The following is a 10,719-nucleotide window of genomic DNA, read 5'->3' on the forward strand; positions in this document are numbered from 1 at the left end:
TCCCAGCAGTGAGAACTTAAGTCCTCACAAACCTCACTGCCATGGTCTACAGCACTGTGTTTCTCCAAGTAAACTTGAAAGGCAGTCTAGGCCACAAGGACAGCAACTCTTAGGCATGGCCCAGTGCTGAACAAGGCCCAGAGACAGTGGACTCAGGGAGGCATACAACATACTGAGACACCAGCTGGGGCAGCCAAGGGAGTGCCAGCATCACCCCCCACCCAAAACACACTTCAAAAGAGACCCCATCCTTCCACTTGAACCTCTGGGTTCAAGCGATTATCCTGCCTCAGCCTCCTGAGTAGCCAACACCACCACACCTGGCTGATTGTTGTATTTTTAGTAGAGATGGGATTTCACCATGTCGGCCAAGATGGTCTCTATCTCCTCACCTCATGATCCACCCACCTCGGTCGTCTATTTTTCAATCCACTCTGAGTATCCATCACCTGAACTAAACCTAGAAGGGTCAGCCCGCTCAGTTCCTAGGTTAATAAACTCTTCTCTGGACATTCTCTATTTGATCATGAATGGTGAAATGCAATCTCGCAGGGCCACATTTAATATAAAATAGGCATAAATCACTGAATAATTATTGTTTTCTGAGCCTCTGTGCCTTCAACAATAGGGAAGTCAACACAAGTGCTGACCTGTGAGGATTACAGTATAAACTGAAGTTGATCAAATCCTCGGGAAAATCATCAAGAAAGAATACATTTAGGTATGTCAAAGTTGTAACTCAAGGATCAACAACAGAGTAAGCTTTGTAGCCTTTCAGGCCCTTCAATTTTCAATTCTTATTTTTAAATAAATATTGTAAAATTATAATGTTAAATTTAAAATGATATGAGTAATCATTTTTCTTACAATTCAAAAGGAAAATTAATTTAAATATTGCTCCACTTGAAGTGCACAACTAGCAAAGTTTTGGAATGGTCCCAAGTGACAGTTTCAGTCTTAGCTCTTCAAATAAAAGCAGACATATTTTTAGACAGTAGAACTGACTAAGATGTAAGTGGTTTGCAGTTAAAGTAATTGCATATCTGGTAGTGGTAAGTGAATTACAGGAGTGACAAATGCTGGTACTTAAATAATTTGAGGCAAACAACGTCTCCCTTCTGCACTGAGTAGATTCAAATGAGAAGAAGTCAGTAAAACATCTGCCTCATTTATTCTGCTCTCGTCTACATGGCTGAGGCCTGGTTCCTGGTTTGAGCTGAAGCACGCAATATAGGCAACAATGCCCTCCAAAAACCATCAGTAAAACAGAAGTATGTCAAGACTGATTTCTAGCAGCAGCCAGCTTTGTTTTCTTAAAAGTAAAAAATATATATAATGAAAGTAGTGCTAAACATACAATATTTAACCTTGACAAAAATAGTTTTTTCCTCATTTCAATGAAAAAGGATTCCAATGTTCAGGGAATATAAAGAATGCTGCTCTAATATTCTCTCCTCTGCCCAGAATGCTTTTTATTTCCAACTTTCCATGTCAGCATTCTTTCTAGCCTTCAAGGTCATCTCAAATTTCACCTTTTCCTTCAACTCCTGTCACAGTGAATTTTCCCTCCCCTTGCTTTCTATAACCCTGGGTTATTGTCTAGTGATTATCATTCTACATTCTAGTAGCTACTCTAGGATTTGTCTGTCTTCCCTAGTAAATTAGAAGGTCCTGAAAGACAGGGACCAGGATCCTCACCCCACCTCCAATATCGAAAATAGTTTCTGACACATAGCAGTATTTAATAGAGGCTTACTGAATTAGATACTAGAATTTAAAATCTTTAAGTCAATCATTCTGACATTTTTGCAGTAATACTTTGAAGACTTACTGTGTCAACATGTGTATTGAATAAACTATTTTTTAACAATTCAACTGACCCTATTAGTCAGAAACCAATCAGCCATGGTGCGACCATGCAGCAGTATAAACCTAGGGGTCTGCATTCCTGAGTCTCTGTCAATCATATTCTTCCAGAAGGTCCCCAGCTGCTATGTTTGACAACTTCATAGATGAATAGGTTTGGGGATTGTTCTCCTGCCCATCTGCTAAACAGAGCTTCTGTGCTAAAAGAAGGCAATCCATAACTTCCGAAGACTTTTCTTGGGGAGAAGGGGAGTAAACAACAAAAATTGCAAAAGAAAAATTCTGATATTTTTCTGTTTTTAAGTTTATAGATACCTATTTCTTATTTTTCAGTTTTTAAGTTTATAAATATCTATTTCTTTTTTTCTCTTTTTTTTTTTTTCTTTTTTTGATGGAGTCTCGCTGTGTCGCCAGGCTGGAATGCAGTGAGTGGCCTGATCTCGCCTTACTGCAACCTCCGCCTCCTGGGTTCAAGTGGTTCTCCTGCCTCAGCCTCCCGAGTAGCTGGGATTACAGGCACGTGACACCATGGCCAGCTAATTTTTGTGCTTTTAGTAGATGCAGGTTTCACCATGTTGGCCAGGATGGGAAAATAATAGCCTAAATGGCATTAACCTGCCCTTGAGAATAAATTATGAACATAAATTTGTTTGATGTGTACTTTTAAATGATTACCGTCATTACACTGGTTCCATTAAAATATGCAACCTGATTATTGATTAAATGCTTGTTAATGCATTTGGCTAAGCTAATAAGTTGTGTAGCTTCATCAGCAACTTTGCAGCTGGATCTCTGAAATATGGAATTGGATCAGCATAATATAACTTTTTGCTAATAAAATATGCAGAAAAGGTAACAAACTTTATACCCTGAGTATTAAACTTGGAGGCTCAATAAGCATAAAATGTGATTATGTAAGTACAGGGCAGGATCAGTGTAGCGTACCATGAGAGCCACACATTGTGCTGTATGATCCTCAAATGACACCTCTTGTTACTCAATTTATCTGACACACTACAAAACTGAATCAAAAAGTAGAAATAGATACCTGTCCATGTGACACTTATGGGTCTTTCAGAAGAGGAAGATCTTTCAATCTTGTTTCTCTCTTCCTGAGATTTTGCTTGGAAAAATACCTACACTTAGTGAAACTGGAAGAATTGTATCTAAATATGTGTACAATTTAGCTAAAATTAGGCATCACTCAGAAAAAATTGCCTTACACCCTTTTTAAACTTTCTTTTGGATCAAAGGAGGTAGAAGCTTTTTACCTCTCCATCTACATAAATAATTTTTGAAGGTCAATCAGGAGGCTTTAGTCAAATAAAATATTGTTAAATACAGTCATGTGTCACTTATCAACAGTGATACATTCTGAGAAATGCTTCATTTTGTCATTGTGTGAACAGTTTTGTATGGCAGTTTTGTCATTGTGTGAACATCGTAGAGTGTATTTACACAAATCTACATGGTGTAACCTACTACATAACTAGACTCTGTGGTACAGCCTATTACTCCAAGCTACAAACCTGTACAGCATGTGACTGTACTGAACACTGAAGGCAATTAGAACATAATGGTGTGTATCTAAATAGAAAAGACACAGTAAAAATACAATATAGATGATTAAAAATGGTACCATTGTATAGGGAGGGTACTCATGAGTGGTCCTCACAGGACTGGAAGTTGCTCTGGGTGAGTCAGTGAGTGAGGGGTGAATGAATGTGAAGACCTAGGACATCACGGTACACTACTGCAGATTTTATAAACACTGTACACTTAGGCTACACTACATTTATTTAAAACCTTTTGCCTTCAATAATAAATTAGCTTACTGTAACTTTTTAACTTTATAAACTTAAATTGTTGACCGTTTTGTAATAAAACAGATTAAAACACGTGGTACAGCTGTACAAAAATATCTTCTTCCTTCTGCCCTCATTTTATAACTTTTATCTATTTTTAAAATTTTTATACATTTATTTGTTTTTCACACCTTTTTCTTAAAATCTAAGACACAAAGACACATTAGCCTAGGTCTACATAGGGTCAGAATTATCAACATATCACTTGGTGATAGGAAATTTTCAGCTCCGTTATAATCTTGTGGGACTACCACGGTAGATGTGGTCCATTGTTGACCAAAACATCATTATGCAGAGCATGACTGTACTTAATAATTTGATTATTTAATTTAAGTTATGTGATGCAGTGAGGCCACTGTACCTTAATCCAGGTATTGGTCTTATTTATTCATGAAGCATACTTCAGGATAGCGAAAGAAGACTTCTTTCTTTTTTCTGTCAAAGATATTACTTTGCCATCATCACTCTCTCTTTTACCTCCACCTTGTACATCACTGAGATATACAGTTGGATGAAAAACTAAACCTTACCCCAGTCAGGGGAAATTTAGAAGTACAAATAAAATCCAAATGTCTAACTCCTTCTCGAGGCTAGAAAATATTACAACATTTCTATCCTAAGATTTACATACTCCTTTTAAAGGTAACTCTCAAATATCCACATTTAAAAAATATTTTAAAAATCACACCCTCTTTTAATATTAACAACTTATTTTATCTTTACCTTTCCTATTTGTAAGTTAGGTTTGCTCCCCAAATTCATAATAATCATTATGTATAGATGGGGTATTCAACCCTCACTAAAATCAATGCCGAACATGAAGAGATAAAGCAATACTATTCATTCAATGTCTTGAGATATGATTCGTAAGGAATGCATATGTGATCATTTGCTTATAGCTTGTTAGTTTTAGAAATCCATACCTATAATAGCAATATTGTTTTAACATCTTGGGCCAGAACCCCAATACATTTTATTTTGGATTCTTATATTTATTTGGTCATTTATCTATGTGTGCTATGCTTCAGTCTTTTTCAGTTATTTTTTTCTTCCAGTTGGATCTGCATGCATACATTTCAGCTGTTACTTGAATAATCCAGTCTCACAAAAATCAACTGAAAGATGTAAGTGTAGATTTACTGTGCCACTCTCTACTCCTCTGCCTGGTTGGCCTGCCTCAGGGTGATGGTAGGCATGGAAAGCAATCCAAACGTTGGGCTGTCTAGATCATTGTGAACTGCATACAGTGTATCAGGCCAGTGAGCATCTCTTTTTCCAATCCAGGTTTCCTAGTGATACGGGAGGAGGGCAGGAAGTGCTGAGTAGAGTAGGGCGGGGTCTCTGGCGAGGGCTCCACCCTTGGGCCTGTGCCCACAGACCTAAATGAGAACAGTCATTCCTGTTTTCATGCCCAAATGCTGCATTTTCCAAGACCACTCTGGCCTGTCGTGCCTCCCATCCTGTGCCCATAACAAGCCAACACCCTAGCAGGCACAGACACGAGTGGCTGGACATTGAGAGGAACAGAATAACACACCAACAGACACCAGCACACATCGCAGGCCGTCAGTGGTGGGATGACATGGAACTTGGGTGGGGGAGGTTGGAGTAGAATCTGGCTGCTGAGTGGCCCGACTCCAGGGAAAGACCACCTTCCCATGGCATCTCCTTTCTGGCTCCCCATCCACCTCACTGAGAGCTACCTCCACCACTCAGAAAATCCTTGCACCCATCCTCCAAGCCCAGGTGTGACACTAGGGCAAGAACCCGGGATACAGAAAGCCCTCTGTCCTTGTAATAAAGCAGAGGGTCTAATTGAGCTGATTAACACAAGCCACCTGCAGACAGTAAAGCTAAAAGAGCACACTGTAACACACGTTCGTTGGGGCTTCGGGAGCTGTGAACACTTAAACTTTAGCACTACTGTGGGATTGGAGCCTGAAAATGCTCCCCACAACCTGCTCATCTGCATGCTTCCCCTAAGGGATTTGCGCAGTGGGGCACTGAAGAGGCAGACCACACCCCTGTTGCACGCCCTGCAAGTGGGATAAGGGAACTTCTCCCATTTCACTAGTCTCTGGGGTTTCTTTCCAAGTACTGTTGCCAGAGTAACCCAGGGACAAGGGATTTCTAACTCCATGACTTTTAGCTAACACTGATTCCACCAAAATCAGAGAGAGGCACAACAATGCAGTAAGTATCTGGAAGTCCTCTCAGGAATAGAGGCTCAGGTTGACTCTTTTATACTTAAATTCCCTTTCAAGACACTTTTTTTTTCTTCAGCATGTACCTCTTCCCAAACTCCTTTCCTCAAAGAGGAACTCAATAGGATGCGTGTCACTCCAGCCCCAACTATTGATTATTTTATTTGCATGTAGTTTTCTTATTTTGATGCTATTAACATAAAAAGCAAGATCTAGTGCTAAAACAACTGAGAATGAAATATGGGTTGTGCAGCTTTGACCTTGGTCAAAGACCAAGACCAAGAATACATCTGAATCTCATGTATTCAGATTCTTATTCTCCTCTTGACCATCAGCATTCTTGTCATTAGAAGAACGCAAGTCATTCCTCAGCTCTGTTTACTCTGTATGTTTGTCTTTTCCCCCGGAGGTATCTGGGTTGCCTCAAGGTCCAGCTGACCTAAATAATTAGTCGTCAATTTACTAATTTCACTCCTTCTATTTCTATTAACTAATCCAAATGCTTTTCTTTCCTCCTAGTTCGTACTTTTCCTTTCTGATCTATACTTTCCACATAATATTAAGGCCATGTACTGACTGAATGGAAAGAGCTCTGAATTATTAAGTCTTGTACATGTAATTTTAGTTTTTAATAAATGCAATTAGAAAATAGCAAGAGCAAACAAATATGATAATCTAAGACTAAAATATATTTTGAAAGATAAAAACAAGATTGCTAATTTTTAAGTGGCAGTAATTAATAAAAACATACCTCAGAGACATTGTGAGTTCAGTTCCAGAAACTTTAATAAAATGAATATGGCAATAAGACAAGGCACACAAATTTTTTGGTTTCCCAATGCATATTAGTTAATTTTCATACTGCTATGAAGAAATACCCAAAACTGTGTAACTTGTAAAGAAAAACAGGTTTAATGGACTCACAGTTCCACATAACTGAGGAGGCCTCACAATCATGGAGGAGGTGAAGGAGGAGCAAAGGCCCATCTTACATGGCAGCAGGCAAGAGAGTGTGTGCAGGGAAACTCTGGTTTTTAAAACCATCAGATCTTGTGAGACCTATTCACTATCGTGAGAGCAGCATAGAGAAAACCCGCCCACGTGATTCAGTTACCTCCCACTGGTTCCCTCCCACTACACCTGGGAATTATGGGAGCGACTATTTAAGATGAGATTTGAGTGGGGACACAGCCAAACTATATCAACATAAAAGTTAGGTTTACACTATACTGTAGTCTATTAAATATGCAATAGAATTATATCTAAAAAAATGCACATACCTTAATTTTAAAAATACTTTATTGATAAAAAATGCTAACAATCATCTGGGTCTTCAGCCAGTCATAATTTTTTCCTGGTAAAGGGTCTTGCCTTGATGTGGATGGCTACTGACTGATAAGAGTCATAGTTGCTGAAGGTTGGAATGGATGTGGCATTTTCTTAAAACAAGACAGCAACTAATTTTGCCTCATCGATTGACTCTTCCTTTCACTGAATATTTTCCTTTAGCATGTGATGCTGTTTGATAGCATGTTACCCACTGTTGAACTACTTTCAAATTTGGAGTCAAAAATCTCAAACCTTGTCACTGCTTTATTGATGAAGTTTATGAAATATTCTAAATCTTCAGTGGTCATTTCAACAATGTTTACACAGCGCCTTCACCAAAAGCAGATTTCATCTCAAGAAACCACTTTCTTTGCTCATCCACAAAAAGCAACTTTTCATCCATTAAAAAGTTGTATTGTAGCAATTCAGTCTCATCTTCAGACTCTACTTCTAATTCCAGTTTTTTTTTCCCACCACATCTGCAGTGACTTCCTACCCTGAAATCTTGAACTCTTCATTCATGAGGGTTGGAATCAACTTCTTCAAAACTCCTATTAATGTTTTTATTTTGAACTTCTCTCATGAATCACAATTTTTTTGTCTGTTTGTTGTTTTTTGAGACGGAGTCTCGTGCTGTTGCCTGGGCTGGAGTGCAATGGCGTGATCTCGGCTCACTGCAACCTCTGCCTGCCAGATTCGAGCAATTCTCCTGCCTCAACCTCCCGAGTAGCTGGGATATAGGCGCCCGCCATCATGCCTAGCTAATTTTTTGTATTTTTAGTAGAGACGCAGCTTCACTATGCCTGGCTTCGTGATCTGCCTGGCTTGCTCTCCCAAAGTGCTGGGATTACAGGCATGAGCCACCGCGCCCAGCCTCACAAATGTTCTTAATGCCATGTAGAATGATGAAACCTAGTCAGAAGGTTTTCAGCTTACTTTGTTTAGACCCATTTATCAGAGAAATCATTCTTTTAGCCTTATAAAATATATTTTTTAAATAATAAGACTCAAACATCAAAATTATTCCATTATTCATGGACTACAGAATGGATGTTGTATTAGCAGGCATGAAAACAACATGAATCATATTGTAGATTTCCATCAGCTCTTGTAGGTAACTAGGTGCATTGTCAATCAACTGTAGTATTTTCAAAGGAATCTTTTTTTTTTTTGAGCAGTAGGTCTCAACAGTTAGCTTAGAATATTTAGTAAACCATAGCATATTTGGTAAACCGTGCTGCAAATAGATGGGCTATCTTTCAGGCTCTGTTGATCTACTTATAGAGTACTAGCAGAATAGATTTAGCATAATTCTTTAGGGACCTAGGACTTTTGAAATGGTAAATGAGCATTGCCTTTAACTTAGTCACCAGCTGTATTAGCCTCTAACAAGGGAGTCAGCCTATTCTTTGAGGCTTTGAAGCCAGGGATTGACTTCTCCTCTCTAGCTATAAAAGTCTTAGATGGCGCCTTCTTCTAACAGAATTAGATGTTTCATCTACTTTGAAAATCTGTGTTGTAGTGTAGCCATTTTCATCAATGATCTTAGCTAGATCATATGGATAACTTACTGGATCTTCTACATAGGCACTGACCACTTTATTTTGTGCTTTTATGTTATGGAGATGGCTTCTTTTCTTCAGTCTCAAAAACCAATTTATTCTAGTTTCAAACTTTTCTTCTGCAGCTTCTTCACCTCTATCAGCCTTCGTAGAATTAAGGGGAGTTAGGGTCTTGCTCTGGATTAGGCTTTGGTCTGAGGGAATGTTGTAGCTGATTTCATTCTTTATTCAGATCATTAAATCTTTCTTCATATCAGCAATAATGCTACCTTTCTTTCTTATCACTCATGTGTTCACTGGAGAAGCACTTTAAATTTCCTTCAATAACTTTTCCTTTGCATTCACAACTTGGCTGTTTGGTGCAAGAGTCCGAGCTTTTGGCCAGTATCAGCTTTTGACATGCCTTCTTCCCTAAGCTTAATCATTTCTAGCTTTGATTTAAGTGAGAGATGTGCAACTCTTCCTCTGACTTGAACACTTAGAAACCGTTATAGGGTTATTAACTGACCTAGGTTCAATACTGTTCTGTCTCAGGAAATAGGAAGGCCTAAGGAGAGGGACATAAATTCAGGGGATGGCTGATTGGTGGAGCAGTCAGAACACTCACATTTATTAACTTTGCCATCTTATTTGGGTGCAGTTCTTGGCGCTCCAAAACTATTACAATAGTAACATTAAAGATCACTGATCACAAATCACCATAGTAGATATAATAATAATGAAAAAAATTGAAATACTTTGAGAATTAAGAACATGTGACACAGAGAAACAAAGCGAACACATGCTGTTGGAAAAATGCTGTCAATAGACTTGCTTGATGCAAAGTTGCCACAAACCTTCAATTTGTAAGAAATGCAATACATGCATAGCACACTAAAGCAAAATGCAATAAAATGAGGTATGTCTGTACTTCTTGGAGACGACAAAAACACAATCAAATGATTTAAAGATTAACAAAAGACAAACAGAAACCTTTTCGTATTTACCCTGAAATGTTTTTCCCAAATCTGGTAAATATTTTCAAACATTAAATATATGTAGATCAGGCCAGGCAAGTGGCTCACACCTGTCATCCCAGTACTTTGGGAGGCTGAGTCAGTCAGATCACTTGAGCCCAGAAGTTTTAGACCAGCCTAGACAACATGGCGAAACTCCGTCTGCACAAAAAATATTAAAAAATTAGCCAGGCATGGTGGTGCACACCTATAGTCCAGCTACTTGGGAGGCTGATGTGACAGGGTCACATGAACCCGGGGAGGTTGAGGCTGCAGGGAGCCATGACATTGCCACTGCACTCCAGATTGGGCAACAAAGTGAGACCTTGTCTCAAAAAAAATTTATACATACATATAAATTATATATATATATATATATATATATATACACATATAGTCAAAGTAGTAATATTACAAACCAAATACTTAAATACATGAAATAAAATGAGGAGCTAAATTTTAAAAAATAAAGCAAAAAATCACTTGAAAAATGTTAAAAGGCTCTTCTAAAATAACTCTTGAAGAAAGAAAATCAAAATGCCAAATACAAGCTATTTGGTACATAATGATAAAATGACTGCATGCTAACTCATCTGAGTTGCCATCAAAGATATATTTAAAGAAAAATTTACAGCTTTAAATAATTTTATTATAAATACCAATTTTTTTTATTAAAACTTTCACTCAGCATTCTACTCACAAAGCTAAAAATAAAATCAATACTAAAGAATCTAGAAATAGGCCGGGTGGCTCATGCGGTGGCTCACGCCTGTAATCGCAGCACTTTGGGAGGCCGAGGTGGATGGATCACGAGGTCAGGAGTTCAAGACCAGCCTGGCCAAGATGGTGAAACCCCATCTCTACTAAAAATACAAAAAAAAAAAAAAAAAAAAAAAAA

This window comes from Piliocolobus tephrosceles, chromosome 12 (assembly GCF_002776525.5).
Source record: "Piliocolobus tephrosceles isolate RC106 chromosome 12, ASM277652v3, whole genome shotgun sequence".
Lineage (NCBI taxonomy): Eukaryota > Metazoa > Chordata > Mammalia > Primates > Cercopithecidae > Piliocolobus > Piliocolobus tephrosceles.